We start from the raw sequence: 19,901 nt of genomic DNA on the forward strand, positions 1-19,901 counted from the left end.
GTTTCGTTTTTGTTTTTCTTGTTTGTTTTGCTTTGTTTGCGTTCTGCCCAGCTCCCATGGCTCTATCCTCACCGAGCTGAGCACACGGCCGTCTTTTAATTTAGATAGAAACAGGACTAGTCCTTTATATTGGGCTTTCTGTAGAAATGGTTAGACTGACTGACTGCCATCACTTGCTCTTTTTAGATGGAAGGGCTGCTCACGGTTTCATGGGTGTCTAATTGCAGCCAAACTTTGCTGACCGTGTCTCTCATACCTTCCCTGTGCTGGACGGCTATAAGGATTACTCACGTGCTCTCTGCTTGTGAAGAGCTGCCATTTTGCACCAAGATTCTCTACTTACAACAATTTTGACACTACCCCTACCCACAACGGAGTTTTAAGACACTATTTTTTTGGTTGGCCTCACGTGAGAATGCTATTGGCATCAAGCCAGGGACGCTGTCACCATCCTAAAAGGGGACACTGCCCCGCGCCCATAGCAAAGAGGTGTCTAGTTCCAAATGTCAACATTAGTGCCCTCTGGAGGGGTGATTGTTTATTGAGGATACACAAGGTGAAGGCACAGGTTAGCTGTGATCCTGTGTCTCCCACCTGTTCCTGAGGAGGTCAGGACACTCTGCTTCCAGTGGGCTCTAAGGACTGAATGAGACTCTTTAGAACTTTGTTTAAAGTTGGGAAATGTTCTTTAAAAACGTTCCGTAGCCAGGGACAGTGCTTTAACTGTCGGGAAAGCCTTTTTACGTCTTTGGCTGCCTTTGGTTAGGGACAAGAGTTCTTTTGTAAATTCAGCCAAGGAAAAATAAAGCAGATACCGTTAAACACGTGTGCCATACTCCTCAGTGCCCAGGAAGAGGTTTCTGAACACCATTCAAATCTTTTTAGGAGGGGTGAAATATTCCTGGTCATCTCTCCTTTCTTCTACGTCTTTTTGTGATTGTTCCTAGAAAAAATAAGTGTGGCCCCATATTTGGGACCAGAGTGCCAGTTCAGGGTAGACTGCCAGGATATTAGGTAATTGCTTCTATTATCTTGGTTCTTGGATGTAATCTCAGTCACAATAAGCGTAGGTAATGAAATTGTTGCTGGCTGCTCAAAATTTTCTTCAGGGACTTCAAGATTTTTTTCCCACTGTCTTCGTGTCACCACAGTGTATCGCAGCGTTCGGCGCGGCATCCTCTTTGCAGTGGAGCATTTCCTGGGTTTGGTTTCATCTGGTGGTGGCAGGATGGGAGCTGTCGTCCTGGTTTGTAACTTCAAGCAGCCAGAATACCTACATACATGTTGATGGGCACGCCCCCTTACTTCCTGCTCAGATAATTGGGAATCTAACATCCATGTGACTGGAAGTTGGAGCATAATTTATAATGAACTGATAGCAAAGTTTATCTACTATGACTAATAATCATAATGTAGTAACGATAACGTCAGTCATAATAAGAAGCTAATTAGACTGGAAAACAATATGTCTCCTGAAGAAACCTTACCTAGCAGAGAAAATAAAGACATGGAGTTGGCACAACGTGTACTAATTCATTTAGCACAGTGAACTCAAGTAGCAGCACTTGCAGGGAATGATTGATTGACCTAGGAAATAATTCATGTGGAAAGTAATTGATTGAGGATAACGCTCAGCCCGCTTCTACCTGTGACAACTGGAGTCAGATCCTGCTGTATGAAGAGGCCTAAAGCAATTACTTCCCCAGAAACAACTTCTTACATGCTCTTAAGTGCAAGTATCTGTTGGCCCAAGCATCGAGTGGGGGAGCCGGCTGGATGCAGTGGTGATGGGAAAGGCACAGTTTAAAAGGAACACTGTTAAGGAAACAAGACTCGGTTCCTGCTGATTGGCAAGGATTGGGGAGATTTTGGAGAGAGTTCTAAAATTGTGCTGTAACAACTCAGGATTTGGTGAAATTTTCCAACAGTTTCTCTTCAACCTGCAGGTGGCATTAGTAGTAAAAATGTATTTTCTATCATTCTTGAGAAAATATGCAGCAATGGAGTGAGAGAAACAGTAAAGGGACTTCACAGCATGACTCAATTAGAGGAGCAAGCCCGATTCATTGCAGATGGTTTTTTGCTATGTTTAATAATCCAGGGAACTCAATGATCCAAATCCAGAAATAGTAAACTACAATCCTTATAGGAATTGAAAAATCTGGGGAAGTTCTTTTTCTCTTTCTCTTGAGTTTGGAATAAAAGCACACATCTATATGCATACATACACACATGTCTTGGTGATTCCATTTCCATGTGGGAGGCCAAGCATCTGAGCCCTGGGAACAAGCTCCATTCTTTACTTACAGGGCGAGAATTGAGAACCGAAATTCAACAAAGTGTGATTGAAGCTCTGGGAAGCCAACCGGTCAAGATTCTGACTCGCTGCTTCTGGGTCCTGCCTCAGCTCAGAGAGACCCAGGCAGGGGCTGTGTTTATTTCTACCAGTTCCCGGAGTGGGGCTGGCTTGTCAGCACCTCATGATACTCCTGCAACTTTCAACTGTACAAGCTAGGCTAATAGTAAAGTGTCTGGATTGGAGATTGCTTGGCAACAACTACCAATGCCCTTTCCCTAAAGTTGCCAACTCAACTAGTGCCACTTGAGATGGGAAGTGAAAAGACTGAACTGAGAAATGGCTCAGCTGGTAATGTGTTTTCTGGATAAGTTCCTGAGCTTGATCCCCAGAACCCAGGGAAGGAAAGCCAGTTTTAGTAGCACACACTTGTGATCTCAGCACTTTGGAGGCAGAGACAGGTAGATCCCTGACTCTTATTGGATAGCCATTCTAGAGGACTTATTGAGCCCTAGGCCAATGAGGTAGGTACTCTGTCTCCATAGATAGATAGATAGATAGATAGATAGATAGATAGATAGATAGATAGATAGATAGGTAGATGAATAGATAGATAGATGAATAGATAGATAGATGAATAGATAGATAGATGAATAGATAGATAGATAGATAGATAGATAGATAGATAGATAGATAGATAGATAGATGGATAGGTAGATAGATAGATAGATAGATAGATAGATAGATAGATAGATAGATAGATAGATAGATAGATAGAAAGAAGACATGCCAGAGGAATGGTACCTCAGGTAGAGTCCCGACCTCTAACCACAGCATGCTGCCCACATCCCCAACCCCAACCCCAGGTTTACTAAACACACTGTCAAGATAAACATCATCCTGAAGTAAACATCTCCTTCTGTGAAGATCCTCACATTCAGTTGTTGCCCCTGGTTCCTTCCCACTGGATTCTTGAGGACTCAATTCATTTCTAAAAGCCACAATCCAATCCCATAAATTTCTCCAAGACCTTTCTGGACAAAGTCATATTAAGTCAACATTTCATCACGTAAGTTAAGACTTACACGTTCACTGAACCTGAAAGTGCTAGCGTCCATGTGCCCTTTTCTTAGGAGCTACTGCCTAGCATCTCTGTTGTTCTGGCTCCCGACCCAGGAACTCCACCTCCCATTACACACAACCACACTTAGTGCCATCAGGTGAGAAAGGGCACCATGGCCTGTATCTTCTTCTGCCTCTTAGGTATCCACTGCATTTCCAGATGTTCTCAGTATGCAGCTGAGGTTCCAGGAACCAGATACCTCTCAAGTTATCCAGAAACTGCATGGAAAAGCGATACAGCCAGCCTTTCTTTCCCTTGTATTAGTCACCATCCCAAGGTCAGAGAGCCTTATATCTGTACAAATAATTCCCTTGACACAAACAAAGAGCTTCTCCACTAAGAACCATTGTCCCTCAAGCTCTCCTCAGATCTTAGAGACAAATGTTACTATGGTGGGATAAAGACCAACAATAGTCAGGGCATACCACGGTGCTGGCTTGCACTTCCTGCCTTGACCATTATCTGGGGCAGAACCAAACCTTCTTAGTACATGCTATACACCTTGCTGAGCACAAATGCACCACTCTCGAATGTCTAGTTTGTCTTTTTTCTAGATTGTTCTGAGGGCAGATACAACCCATTTTCTTCTATCTGCTCTCTTTAATGCCAGATCATGATTTTTTCCCCAAAAGAGACCCAATAATCTCTATTCTGAACTAGAATATTATCTAAGCCAAAAGTTAAATGTGACCCAACTCTCTCTTTTTTTTCATAAAAAGAAATCCTTTAAAACAATTTTTTTCTTTGCAAATTGAAAAGATCATTTAAGATATACCTAGTAGTATGGGCTGACTATATATTTCCCTCCAAATTCATATGCTGAAACCTCGATATGAAAGAATTTGGAAGGTAGGCCTTTGGGGTTGCTACGTCATGCAGAGAGAGCCTTCACAGTAGATTTCCTGTCCCTATAAGAAGAGCCATGGAGCCTGCCTCTCCTCTTCTTCTGTAAGTTGAGGACACTGCAGATGGCTGTTTACAGAGTAGGAACAAACCCTCACAGCAACCTAACCATGTTTCACCCTGGTCTTGAACATCCCGTCCACCAAAATTAGGGAGACACTCATTCTTATTGGGTTGTTTTGAGATGGACTCAACTCCAGCTATGCAGCCTTAGTTGGCCTCAAACTGGCAGCAACTGTCCTGTTTAGCCTGGGATTACAGATGTGTACCACTATGGATAGCTGATGTTAGCTACCTCAGGCAACCTACTTTGTGATATTTTCTCACCACAGACAAAGACACATGGCTAAAGATGCTTCACAACACGGGGTTGGGGATTTGGCTCAGTGGTAGAGCACTTGCCTAGCAACCGCAAGGCCCTGGGTTCAGTCCCCAGCTCCAAAAAAAAAAAGATGCTCACAACAGGCTTTATAGTCCACGAAATTCTATAAAAAGTACATAAAGGTGATCTTGAAAATCATGATTGCCTTGGCTTGAGGGCATGTTAACAGTAATAATCTGCTTCAGCTAAAGAACATTGCCTTCCTTATCCTCTTAGCGGTCTCTGGCCACTCTGGTCTTCAGGATGTTGGATTCTGTGTCATGGAGCACAGGGGACTTTAAGGCAGTTGATGTGACTCGTGAGCATATGATGTAATAATTATCCCCCTAGGTGGCTTCTTCTTCCTGGGTCCGAGTACTGCACCTATCCCTAGGGAAACTGCTATTCATGCTCCAGGCCATTTATGTCTGAACCAGTTTTGTCATCCTCTTCAATGATCTTAACCAGTGTTTTTCAGTAAGTCACAGTTAACTGTATGATGACTTAACTATACCTCTAATCACTGTCACTTAAGGAGCAAAACACACCAATGCTAGTAAATACAGTAACAGTTTCGACCTTGAAGTCCTCTGGGGGTTTTTGTATTCTACTCTACAGATTCACACTGGAGTGGATCCCAATCACCCCAATTACTCTCAAATTCCTCTAAAATAAACAGACATGGAGATATATATACATATATATATATATATATACATATATATGTATATATATAGGCATGCACACATGTCTTTTGACACACAAAATTTAATCTAATTACTCATTTCCAAGAACAATTCTGAAGAAATTTCACAATTACAAAGCATTTAACACTTCATACTCTTGGAGTAGAGCTCCGTCTCAACTTTCTCATTTTGTAATTATAGCCATTATGACACCGTCCATTCTACACCTTTCATAATGTTATCGAAATAATCTGAAAAGCATAAAATGACCGTGCCCACATTACAGGTGTCTCTACCTGGTTAATCGCTATTTAAAACATCGGTATTAGCTACAAAACACTCAGCAGCGTTCAGGAGTTAGCCAAGCCTGGATAGGATGCCTTATCTGCATGTGTAGACTTGTCTTGCAGTCTCAGAAAGGATGCATGTAGGCAGAGTGCAGCTTTTACGGGTAGCACTGTGTTAGAATTTATTTTACTCTGTGAAAAGTTTGCTTTGTCAAATCAAGACACGGAGAGAAATGGCTGTTTTATTTAAAAAGAACAGGAAGGAAAGGAGAGGGAAGGAAGGAGGGAGGGAGAGAGAGAGGAAGGGAGGGAGAGAGAGGGAGGGAGGGAGAGAGAGAGAAAGGGAGGGAGAGAGAGGGAGGGAGAGAGAGAGAGAGAAGGAGGGAGGGAGGGAGGGAGGGAGGGAGAGAGAGAGGGGGAATGTGATTTTGTGGAAAGTGCTTTGGACTCCATACTTAAAGATGCATTGAAAGACATTCAGGAAGACTTTTCCCTCCCTCTCTCCCTCCCTCCCTCCTTCCCTCCCTTCCTTCCTTCCTTCCTTCCTTCCTTCCTTCCTTTCTTCTTCCCTTCTTTCCTCCATCCCTTTCATCCTTTCTAACTTCCTTCCTTTCCTGTCTTCATTTTGAGTGTGTGTGTGTGTGTGTGTGTGTGTGTGCACGCATGCGCGTGTATGTGTTTTCTAGGCCCTTGAAAGGGTGAACACTGACCCAATATGTCTCAAGTATTGTTAATGAGGGATCTGAGACCCATTTGTTTTGACTAAGGTGTGTATATTTCCAAATTTCTGTGCCTTTAACAGACACATTTGTTCTAACCATATTGCAGCAGATCAGCATTGCTAGCCAATTCCCTAGAATTCTTAATTCTTGTTAACAACTCTGGCAATTAACCAATTACTCCTACCACTGAAGGGCTCAGGGAGGAAGGGACCTGTGATTTATAGCAGCACAGCGTCTGTGCTTGTTGACTTGAACTCAATTGCTGGGCACTTCATTTAGAGAAAGGATGGGCAGGTGAGTAGCCAACAGACTGAAGGCAATCAAGAGGCTAAAACTGCCCAGGGGTGGCAGCTGCAAGTGCTGCTTCCTGGCCCCTTGCCTGCTGTTATTTGTCTATGGTTCATGTGCCTAGACCTTGCAAGAAAATCTCAGACATTGCCTGTGTGGGACAGATAACTAATCTAGCATTGATGGTTCTAGAATGACAGACTCAAACGAGCTTGAGGAGATAGTAATTGTCTAATCTGTAATTGTGGGAAGTGTGCAACCCCTGCCCCAAGACCCTAATGAGTGGCCATTTAGACTTTTCTCAAATATGACCAGTAATGACTTTGGAAGGCAGTCTATAGCTATGTAGCACTGCTTGTCAAGTTTCCCTTTAAATGAAATGCAAACTGCCCACCTGTAGTTTGGACCCATTCATCCTATATTGCCCTGAGAAGCGATCCTGAGTAAGTAATCTTTCTTCTAGCTGACGTGTTTTTCCAACTTGAGGGGAGCTTTCATGTGTCCATCTCTGCCTGGGCTGAATTTCCTATAATGTTATCAAGGCCTGTTTAAATCTTTCAGCATCTTCTAAAGGCACTGTGTTAGTTTCCATGCTCTGCTTTAATTGTGATACCAGCATGTGTAAACATAATTACCTGGGCTGTATTCTAAGCTCTAGTCTTATCATTTCATAGCCCATCTTGTCTTTGGTCCACTAAAACCATCAATTATGAGTGACTCATTTAACTAAAGCCCAGAACATGACCAGTAGCATTATGGTGACATTTGCTAGACCCTCTCTGAAATAACTTTGGGTCTCTCTTTTCTCTTTCAAGAACTATTCCTAGGGCTATATGGCATGGCTTGAATTTTTGATGTGCTCTTTAGGAGAATTTACAGTTACTGAGTTAATAAAATTATAGGTACAAGTAAAGGCAACAACAGAACAAGGGAAATGAGCAATGGCAAGACAGGAAGAAAATGGAAGGTCACTCTGGGCTGGAGTGACCTGGAAGACCGCTTTTTGGTAGAAGACACATAATTACCCTAAAGGTAGGACCCATTAGACATATATACACATACCAATGTAAATGATATGAGATGGGGTGCTAAAACTTCCCACAGTATGAATATATTCCCCTTCCTCCTATTACTACCAATACTCATGCAGTCATATTCTTTAGCTTGGGGCCTCCATAAAAATGTAAGTGTTCTCTGGCAGGAAAATATTAAATCATTTTCAGCTGGTGATGCCTCACAGCTTGCTGGTCACTGAGCAGGTCCCTAATGAACAGGATGTAAAATTGATCTGTTGTAACTGGGTGAGGATATGAATTGTATCAAAGCAGATATTTTTAACATATTTCATTTCTTAAGATGGAGAAAGGCAGGATGGAGAGAAAACTTCTGTGGCTGTAAGCCATCGGAGACCAGTGGGATAGCCAACAAGAGCCTTCCGCCGCAGTGTTGAGTTTGGAAAGTAGACGGTTAAAAGGGACATCTCAAAAGAATTGGCAGTGGCACAGTGTTAATAAATTACCTAAGTTGAAAAGTATGAAGAAAGATGCCAAGGGAATGCCTGTGAGTGTTTCCAAGCTTGAGCTCAAGGACTCCTGTTTGCCTAAAAGATTGATTAAATATTCTAAGGAAGAGTCTTAGACTTTGAAAGCACACAGTCGTTTGTCAAGGAAAAGGATACCTGTCTTTCATCCGCTTGGGTGTAGAAGTTGGCCATATTGTCTCATCAATGGCACCATTAAAGAACTATGTTTGGGGGGGGAGAATATCTAGAAAAATGTTGTTCTTATCCACAACTGTGAATTCTAATGAGCATAGGCTGGCAATTTACCACTGGAAGAGATGGATACACGTTCAAAATATCTGTAGACAGAACCTGGGTAGAGAGGGTGGTCCCTGAAAAGGCAGTTTACATCAGTGCTCTCCTATGCATTAATATGTAAATTCTGCTCTAATACCGAAAGAATAGCATTCTGATAGGCCTTCATATATAGCAGGAAGAAATGAAGTTTGGATAAGATAAACATTAGTAAGTAAACAAAAGCAATTAATCAATTAAATAAATAAAAGCATATTCTGAGAATCAATGACATTTGGGGGATAATCTCCACTGTGGTTTACGGAACGGGAGCTGACATTTTGTTGCTGTTCATTGGGTATATAGTGTATTGTCCATCCTAACTGTATACACAGAATACACTTGTGTGGTTTCCGGGTGCAAGAGCAATGGAGGAGGCATGTAAGAGAATGTCGCTAGTGTGTAAGGAGCAGTGTTCTTGATAAGATAGCATTTTGTACAGTAATGTACTTGGATGGGTTTTCTTCCCTCTGCCCAAGAATAAGACTATCTCATCTGAAAAGGCAAATCCAAACGCCCCACCCTCGCAAACATAAGTAAGGACGTGCACATATGTCCCAAATTAATTCTGAGTCAAAGTTAGACCCAGATTTGTGTTAATGTATTTAGCAAGTAATTAATTGTCCATTCATTCATTAGCAGCATATTTTAAAACTTCTTGCAGTATCCTGCCTCCTCCCTTCACAAAGTGGCACTTCTAAGAGACAGAAGGACTGAAAAATATGTCCAGTTAGATGAGAACACACACCAGAAGCAAAAAACATTACGCTCTTAGTTGTAGAATATTAGTCATAGAAATGAAAAAATATTGTTTTCTTTCACATTCACACACACACACACACAGACACACAGATACACACACCATACACACACATACATACATAGACACAGACACACACACATACACACACAGACACACATAGACACAGACACACACACATACACACAGACACACACACAGACACACACACATACACACACATACAGACACACACACAGACACATACACACACATACACACACATACACACACACATACACACACATACATATACACATACACACACATACATACACACATACACACCCACATACACACACATACATACACACACACACATACACACACATACACACACATACACACACTCATACACACATACACACATACATACACACACAGACACAGACACACACACACACACACACACACACACACACACACACGCAGTGCAGATTTAGTTTCATCCGTGGGTGTTTTAGCATTTTATGACTCCAGTTTTGTACAATGCTATTCTCTCTTGAACATTATAATTTTTCTTCCATTTGTAAATGGCTTTATAGTTTTCTAAGCAGTTTCATATAAAGCACTTCATTTGTGGAACTAATAGCATTTACGTGGGATAACAATATCCTAATAGAATCGTGCCATTCACAGAATGAGTTTAACATGTTGTTAAAATGACTGCCACCTGACAAAGATAGAAGAGAGAACCAGAGTGGCCACCAGTGTTCAGGTGAGTTCTATCTGTCCCTGGTTTGTGAGAGGCGGGGAGTATGTATGTCTTGGTGCTTCTGTGTTTCCATACCATTGGCCTCTGCCTGTCTCCATTTCCGTAAGCAGGACGATGAACTAGGTTCGAGAAAGCTAGACTCCCAAGGCTTTATATCCCATTCTTTGCTTACTGCACATACATTGAATGCATGGTTCCTTTTGCTTATATATGCTATTATAATTATAAATCAATTAAAAGTTGACCTTGAATTCAAATGACGATGGCTGTCATTTCTTAGGAACTGACAGGAGGATTTGGAGATGGTTATTTAGATGTAACAACGATCTGAGACAGTGTTTAAGATGAGCCAATGGCCCTTCTGCTTCCATACCAAGCAGCACTGATCTCAGAGCATGTGAAATAGATGACCCAGGGCTGTGTCTCAGCCTTTAGCCTGCTGAGGCACCAGCAGGCAGCACTTTTACCCTCAGAGCATCAGATTCCCCTTTCTTTCTCTCTTTCTTTTTCTTTCTCTCTCTCTCTCTTTCTTTCTTTCTTTCTTTCTTTCTTTCTTTCTCTCTTTCTTTCTTCCGGTAAAAATTTTAAAAAGTTTGCTAAATAGTAACTAATTTTGAGACCTTCTTGAAGAATGAGTGTGAAGATTTGGGAAAATAAAGGAGAGCTGGTCAAGTGGGGCTGTGAAAGCATATTTCCTGTGAGAAGCATGAAGAGAAGAGGTTAAGGCTCAAGGGTGAAGAAAGAAGGCTAGAGAGACCCTATCTTCCCCAGAGAACTACCAGAAAGATTCCAGGTTTCCATTTGTCCCCAGTTTCCCATTATACAGACATTGTATGAAATATTTGAGGTGGCAACTTGCTTTGTTGAAAATCCATAGACCCAACCTCATTTCCTTGTTTGCATCTACCCACAACGTTTGCATCCTGACAAGACCCCCTGACCTAAAAAAAAAAAAAACTCCAGAGAGTAGAAACCTTGTTAAAGATGAAAGAATGGAAGATGGGGGCAGTTGGTGCTTCAGCCTTTGCTCAGTGGCTGTCTTCTCTCAGGAGCAACGTAACATAGCCTCTTGCTGATCCAAAGAGCCCTTACTTCCTGAATTTGGGACACACAAACAAAGGAAGTACAGACCAGAAGTGTCTGTGGTGCTGTGTAAGAAAGAGGCATACTTTAGAAATGATGGGTATCCTTTCCAAATGTAGGTGGGGACAGGAAGATTCCTTTCTGTCAAACGGTTCTAAGAAAGCTCCAAAGGATTCTTCAGCAGGATGTAGAACATAGCAGTGTTTTATCCCCAACCTTGGTCCTCCTACTGGCAGCTACAATGTTATACATTTGTTACAACCTTTTTCAGCAACTGCCACAGGAGGGGAGGCTACTTTTAGAGATGTGCAGTGAAAATAGACTAAGGAGCCAATGCCTATGAGTAGAGATCTCCAGGGACCTTCCAGACCATTCTGCAATGACTGCTCTGGCCACGGACCTGCCACTTTCCCTGATAGTGAGCCTTTTGTTGTCAAATGTTTTAAGAATATATAGAGAAAGGAGAACAATCAAAAATAAGACAAAAGGCCACGGTGTCCTTACCTTGATTTTGCTGTTTTTGTTCATTATTTATTATAGCGTTTTTGGCAGGAGGGGTCGTCTTTACTCAGTCATTTCTCCTAATATTACTCTCAGAAATCAATCTTAGTTTAAAAATAAATGGGAGATTTGAATATTCTCAGTTAGAGAATTGTGAGAGTTGCCACCAGCAAACCCCTCATCTATCCTAAAGGTGAGCTGGAAGTGGTAGCATTTTTGTCACTCAGTCCAAAAACCATCTTAAGTGGAGCCCAGTAGAACAAATGGAAGGAAATAAGAGAAGACCTGGCCAAATGGGAAAGTCTGTCACACAGGTCACACCAATCACACACATGAAGAGTCGAGGCACAGGCCCAAAATAGGAACATAAAGTACAAATGAGTCCCCGAGTCCCAAGTAAAGCAAGAGAAACTGCTCTCTATTATGGTGAGCTACCATGTGCATGGACAAAGACCGCAGTGTAAGCTTTCAGCAGAAACACCAATTGCTTTCAACAGAGCCACAACATGGCTAATGGTAGATTTCCCCGAAGGAGAATGGAAACAACCAAACATGGAGGTGTTATTTTCAAAGTGATAAAGGAATAGAGGTGAACTCAGTGTTTATCATTATGGATGATAATGCCCCTCCGAAGTAAAAACAGTTTTCGGAAGAAAGGCCCAAGTCTTCATTTATAAGTGTAGCTCATTCAAAGAAAATCTGAAGTACTTTCTTTAGGAAAAAATTGAAGTGACCTATTGTTCGAAGAAAGAAGCTAAATGAGTATTGAAAGTTAAACATATGGGTGAATCTAAATAAATATTGACTGTAAAATAAATAAAATGAATAACATATTTTGTGGGTTTTACCCATAGGCATCCAAGAACACACAATTAAAACAGGACAACAGAAGCTTGCCAGATGTGTGAGTGAGAGGCAAGTGGAGGTACAGTGTTCTGGAGCCGGTGAAATGCTGGGAAAGGTGAGAGTGTTGCTTTTGTCAGTCTTTTTAGGAGTCAGAGTCTATATTCTAATATCTAGCGTAACAATTAAGATAAAAGTAAGGGCCAGGGGAGTAAAAGGAAGAAACAAGACAGCCAAACAAACGAAACCAACTGATCCATAAACCAAAGAAGAGGAAATTGAAAGGAAGTGAGGCAATGCTACAGAAAATGATGATTTTGGATTTAAAGAGAAATTGATTTAGTTATCACATTAAAACAAAATTATGCTAGTGCCCCCACCCTGGCAAAACTTCAGTCTAAAATAAATAATGTCCACCTAGATGCCAGTGAAACAGACTTTAAGTATGATAGCAAAACAGAAAGCAGAAGGATAAAAGTAGAGAAACGAGAGCAAGTCGAGGTATGCAACTGTGCTATTATCAGATAAAACGTTCAGTCAGTAATCACTCAAATGATTAAAGAAGAGACCTCTCAATGGCAAAAGATTCCACTTACTGGGGGAGGGGGAAACGACAGATTTAATTTTCCATAGTCATCCAAACAAAACTTTGAATATATAACAGAAATATAACTCACAAAGTTGAGATGAAATCATAGATGTGGTAGTACACGTTAACATACTTCTCTCATTAATTAATAAAACCAAGTCAAACAATGAGAGTGTGGACCATTGGAAAACACAATTAACAAACAAGGCATGATTGATCTAGGAGATGTGTCCAACATCTGCAGAGTATGAATTTGTATGACGCACACATGAAACACTCACCAAAATAGATCATCTGCTGATTCATATAGAAAGTCTAAACACATTTCAAAGGGCTGTAGTCATGTTGAGTGTGTACTCTGACCACAGAGCAAATCAAGCTACAAAACAAAAACAAAAGATAACTAGGAAATTCCCATATGTTTGGAAATGAAGAAGTATATTCTAAATAGATTTTGAGTCAAAAAAAAAGAAATTATAGAGGAAATTAGAAAATTCTTTGAAATGAATGATAATGAAAAAATACCACGACATGCAGACTGCAGCTGAGGAAATCTAGAGGGATAATTACAGAGTTAGTTGAATATATAAGATAAAGATGAAAATGATGTGGCCATCAAGCTAAGGAAATCAGGAGGAAAAGAACTAAGGGAAACCCCAGAAAGCAAGAGAATGAAAAAATATGACTACAGCACACATGAAAGAGGAGAAAACAGATCTGCAGAGGAGCCCACCATTAATTACTGGGAGTGTTTACCAACATCAACTAAGTTTCACTGTTACAAGTGATGAGAAGAGAGAGCAACCAGTCAAAGCCAAGAACAAAGACACAGTTCAAGGTCTTCTTACAAGTAGTAGGGTCATATTCAGAGTAAACTAAATCAGGCATTGGAAAGTATGCCTTGTGATGAAACATTCTCACCCCAAGTTCCCCTCACAGGAGAAATGCAAAGAGAAAAGTTTAAAGGAAAAAAAGTCACAGAAAAATACATTTTATTAAAAGTCTCTTTTGGAGAGAGGCACTCTCTGGTCAGTATCTTAAATGAGGTCTACCTACTTCCTGTCTTGCAAAGAATATGATGGCTGTCTTATATATTCTACAGCATGTGACATATATGCAGGAGACACTCCTAAATAAATCTGTAAACCAAAGCTCACAGGACAGCACAAAAAGAAAATGTTTGCGTGAGTGTCCTTCAAGGACACAGATGCAAACCTTTTTGAACAAAATAAGAGCACACGGAGCAGAATGCTTCATAAAAATGCTCAAACTTTATGACAAAAATTGTTCTCCTTCCAAAAATTTAAAATGTACTTAACATTGAAATAAATACAGTTCACCATGTTTCCAGAGAAAAGAAAAGAAAAATGTAATTCTCAGTAAATGCAGAAAAGTAATTTTGGAAATATTTGCTATTTATAATTAGAACAAACACTGAAATAAAACATCTGAGCAAGCTAGAAATAAAAGAAAGTACACATAACTGTATTTATGAGCCCAAGGCCATCATCAAACTTAAAGGTGAGATGCCGTATGATCTCCAGAGCTGGGGGTATTCTGTGGATGCCATGTGCTGTCCGTGCTGCCAACCACCTTGCTGGAGTTGTTAGAGCACAGTTAAGACTTAAAAGAAACACATAAATGACCGAAAAGGCTACAATGATTTGATTGCATCATATAATCCAAAAGAATTTGTTTTTAATTGAGGAACTGTACAGAAAAAAAGTGGGTTTCATTTGACATTTTTACAGATGCACATAAGGCTCCCTGGTTGTATTTAGCCACTGTATTATACTTGAAATCCTAGCCTTTCCTTGTTAGTTTTCTCCTGGTTTCTTAGCGAAAATAGCTTCCACGGTTTTTGATTTCTCTTAGGAGGGATAGATACTGAGATCCACCTGGTTGTGGCTTATTTCTCTAAGCTGGATGATCTCCTGTTTCCTTTTTCTCAAGCTACATGATTTCCCTTTTAATGAGTGAATAATTCTCCATCTTGTACACGTGCCATGGTTTTCAGTGTTTTGTTTTGTTTCTCCTTTTGTTTCTTTGTTTAATCCATTCATCTGCTGATGGACATGGAGGGTGACTCCATGAATTTTCCAGGGGCACGGTGAAGCCCCAAATGTTCTCTTCATAAGGTTCCTTCAGGAGCACATCTAGGAATGGCCATGCTGGTTGACACAGGGCTTCCATTTTAGGCTTGGGGAGAAATTCCATAAAGTCGAGACTAATTTGCATCCCCATCAACAGTATAGGGCTCTCACCCTCATCAACATTTCATTGATTTGTTTTCTTGCCAATCTGACTGGATCCAGAAGAAATTTCAATATAGTTATATCTAATGGGTAAAGATTTTGAAAAAAAAAAATTCTAGCTTCACTGTGGTCTATCACACTCTGAGTTCATTTGCCCATTTATTGACTGGATTATTTGTTCTTCGTTGTTTTTAAAAGTCATTCTATTGCTTGGTCATTTATCCCTGTCAGATGAGTAGCTAGAAAAGATTTTCTCCCAGTCTACATAGCCTGACTTCATCCTCTTGTTTCCTTTACCATCCAAAGCAGAGTTTCGTGCCTCCCCAGGGTAGACTTGCTCTTTATACCTAGAAATGCTGTATCAGATCCAGAAATCCTTTCCTCTGCCTGGAGTTTGGAATCTTTCTCCCAAGTTTTCCTCTGGACCGCCAGTTTCAAGGTTCACAATAAGATCCCTAGTCTATTTTGAGTTGACCTTTCCCTTCAAATAAGTTGTTAGGGGGAAAAAAATCCCTTTAGCTTGTTAAAGCTAAAGAACGTTGATGAATTATGTTTCTGTTTATTAGCTTCTGAGATTCAGAAGGAAAGAAAACGTAGCAGAATAACAATAGAATATAATCACTCTGCATATATTTAATAAAATATGTATGTGGTATCTACATAGAAATCCGTAAGACCAAGAGAAAATAAAACTTTTAGATAAAGGAAGGAGATATGTTCACTCATTGACTCAGGAACACAAACATTTACAAGTTCATGATACTTATATTCAATACAGTCCCCAACAAATTCCCGAAAGTGACTGCATCTGGATAGTGGCAGAAGAATTTCGAGTAGTATGGAAAATAACTGGCGGGGAATTCGGCAAGGGCTGGTCGCAGGAACTTGCGTTATTAGGTTTACTAGGTATGAGATACATGGAAGTAGTAATTACAGGTATGCTTCCGAAACACACGCTAGTAGACAGGGCATATTCAGATAAAGACATGCCTTCACGGAGACTAGTTTGTAACAGTTTCCTGCAGAAAGCAGAGGTAAGTCATCTTTGCATCAAACTTGTCACCTGGATAAAACCTGTGTGGGGGTGACCTCTACCACACACACCAGCCACAAAATGGACTTTGGTCTTGAATGAGTTCTTCAAAAACAGACTAGCTGAGTGACTAGTGAACACATGAGAGAGTGCTGCAAGGAAAATGTACATTGAAATTACCGTGAGATAGCAGAATGAAGTCTGCAGTCTGGTTAAAATGACAGAGATTGACAGAGGAAAGCCGGGAATTGTGGGCCAGGAGGGAGTCAGTCAGCAGAGCAGTTCCCTAGCATGCATGAGGCCCTGGGTTCAACCCCCAGAACTGGCAGTAAGTGTACTGGGGAGGAATTACCACTGTCATACACTGCAGCTAGTGTACTGAGCTCTAACCATTGCTACCTGTTGGCATTACCCCGTATAATCATTTTATCATTGAGAATAACTGGCCTCCCCACCCCAGGAAAAAATAATCAAACAATGTCAAAGGAAGCATGCTCCTAGCAACCAAAATCATACTGTGTAAATCAATGTCACATATAAATTAATAAGTAGTAGGTCTGTACATTGGGACATTATACAACTGTACTATATTATTGCCTTCTGTTGAGACATGAATGCACTCACAATCATAACGTTGAGCAAAATAAGCGTGATATAAAGGAAATGTGTGCTTTGTGGTTTAACATTATGCTTAAAAAGTAGAAACAGTTGGTGTACCAATGAGAACACCAGTTTAATTGAAGAGGAGAGAGAGTAATCATCAGACGGGCACATAAAAGTCGGCCATCTTGAGGATCACCTCACATTCTCTGCTGCAGAGTGTGGATTAGATTACATGACGGTTCACCTTGGCTCACAGTCATCTGTGAACTGTTTTATGTAGTTGATATGCTTCTGAAATCTCAGTATTTAAAATGTGCAAAGAGTTAATTTATTAATTTCTCAAACCTCGAGGAAACAATACTTTATAAGCGTACTCCAGAACACACAGAAAATAAAGGAAACATTGTAGAATTTGTCTATCTAATTTCCAAACAAGAGGAAGTCAGTACACAGGGCAAGCAAGAGGGGTAAAGACTGATGCTAAAACAGAAGGGAACACATTAAGAAGCAACCAGCACACAGCCTGAGGAAGCCAAGATTCAGAAACAGTGTTAGTTGTTTGGTTTCAGACTCCGGGACAAGGGGCAGAGGAATATATTTTACATGCCAAAGATGATCTGGCTTCCAGGTTCTCCCAGAATCCCTCAGTCCCTACCTGGCATACCTTGCCCCAACCTGAAACTTTCCAGCCCAAAGGCTGGGCTGCCCTTCCTTCAGAACTCTTCTCTCTATAATCTAGGCATTTTGGTCTCCTTTTCCTTCTCTCCCTCTGCCTGCACCTGGACATTCTTTCTCTCCTTCCCTTCCTCTCCCTTCTTTCTCCATTCCCCTGGTGACTTCTCTGGCTTAGGACCTTGGGGCCAGTGAACTCATCTTAGAGTAGCTTCCCAATAAACCTGTACTTAATGTACGCTGACCTGTTTGAATTGATTCATTTCACTGGCAGAGAAATAACTTATCATTAATGACCACACAGACTTTTTGTTATATTATTAATTTACTTTACATCACAATCACAGCTTTCTTTCCCTCCTCTCTTCTCCTAGCCTTTCTCTCTCACCTCCCCTCTCCCTTCATCCACCCTTCCTCCATTTCTCCTCAGAAAATGGGAGGCACCCCCATGGATATCAGCCAGCCTTGGCATATCAAGTTGCCGTAGACCTAGGTGCATCCTCTTCTGATAAGGCTAGACAAGCCAGGCCAGTTAGGAGAAAGGGTTCAAAGGCATGGAATGTTGTCAGAGACATCCCCTACATCAGGAATCCCACATGAAAACCCAGCTTCACATTTGTTACACGTGTGCAGAGGGCTAAGTCCATCCCATGCATGCTTTCTGGTAGGCTGTCCGGTCTCTGTGAGCTCCTATGGGCCTAGGTTAGCCGATTCTGTAGGTTTTCTTGTGGTGTCCTTCACCCCTCTGGCTCCTTCAATCTTTCCTCTCCATCTTCTGCACGGTTCCCTGAGCTTGGCTGTGGCTCTCTGCACCAGTTTTTATCTGTTGCTGGGGGAAGCCTCTCTGATGACAGTTATGCTAGGCTCCTGTCTGCAAGTACAGCAGGATATCATTAGTAGAATCAGGGGTGGGTTCCCTCACATAGCCCGGATCTCAAACTGTGCTGGGTCATTGTTGGCCCCTTCCTCAGAATTTTTTCCATCTTTTACCCCTGCACACCCTGTAGGCATCACAAATTGTTGGTCTAAGTTTTAGTGTCTGGGTTGGTGTCCGAATCTCTTCATTGGAAGTCTTGCCTGGTTATAGGTGGCTGGTTCAGGCTTCATAGCCTCCATTGCTAGGAGTCTTAGCTAAGGCCATTTCATAAATTCCTTGGAGTTTCCATTGTCAAAGAATCTAAGTAACAAAGTGAATAAGGAGGACCAAAGTGGGGCAGGGTGCTTGAATCTCCCTGAGAACGTGAAATGGATCAGACATGGGAAAATAAAGGGGGGCTGTGTATGAGAATAGGGAGGAGGAACAGGAGGGATGAAGCCAGGGTAGGGTAGAGGGAGAGAGCACCTGGAAAGACAACTGGATTGGGGGGTATCTCTAGGGCCACACAGAAAATTTAAAAGCAAATTTCTTTGTTACAAAAAAAAGCAAATTTTCCATTGATTTTGACTAAAACTTTTGCTTTTCAGCATTTCTTTCTGAGAAATCTTGACATAAGAGGAAAGGACAGGTAAGGATATATTCACTTTGGCATAATTGAAAACAAGAATGCTAACCTGTAACATTTAAAGTCAAACACTTATGTGAGTTAAGTTCATTATGTCATAAGAAACTACCTAGAAATGTCAAAAACAGGTAGCTATGACGGAAATTTCTAAACAGTAAGAAACTCTTTAGAAGAGTTAAATGAAAAACTATGAAACAATATTAAATGTTAATAATAACAAAGATAGCCTTTAATATATTAAGTATGCACGGGAACATGTATTGTTTGTAAATGGATGGGAATAAAGCAGGAAGGCACTTAACTGACTCAATTACAGAGCTCAGGTGAATGGACACAATTGTGAGCAAACAGGGAAAGTGAGATTTCTGCCTTTGGTACTTCTAACACATGCCACCTCACCCTACAAAACCTGGCTTCAGTTGAGTATTATTTGATTATGCATTTCTTGTGGTAATCTTGAATCACAGACCTCTGTAACAGGGTATTCATGTTTGTACCTTGTCAGCACCACATGAAGTGTCTTTTTCAAGTAAGAAGACAAATCTACAGCTTTGTTAAATATGAAATTTCTACCAGAAATATCAGCAATATGGAAGTATTCAACAGGAAAAAAAAAGATGATAAAGGGCAATCAGGAGAGTAATAAGAAGATACACCGGATAGCAGAAACCCAGCCATGGCCAAGTTACTCCTCCTTCATGCTGAGTTTGTCTTGTGATGACCAAGTAGTGGCTGAGACCATGGGAGATGGTGATGAAGCTCATATCAGAGACTGAGGTCAAGGG

The 19,901-nt window shown here is 41.0% G+C and overlaps 1 long non-coding RNA gene across 1 annotated transcript; it reads left to right on the forward strand.

The window, feature by feature from the left end:
- The first annotated feature begins 9,910 nt into the window (after positions 1-9,910).
- LOC120096544 (uncharacterized) lies at positions 9,911-19,141 on the forward strand. Its single transcript, XR_005493054.2, has 3 exons — positions 9,911-10,038; positions 12,474-12,580; positions 19,079-19,141. It is a non-coding gene; the product is annotated as an uncharacterized LOC120096544 (long non-coding RNA).
- The last annotated feature ends 760 nt before the right edge of the window (positions 19,142-19,901 follow it).

This window comes from Rattus norvegicus, chromosome 14 (assembly GCF_036323735.1).
Source record: "Rattus norvegicus strain BN/NHsdMcwi chromosome 14, GRCr8, whole genome shotgun sequence".
Classification (NCBI taxonomy): Eukaryota; Metazoa; Chordata; class Mammalia; order Rodentia; family Muridae; genus Rattus; species Rattus norvegicus.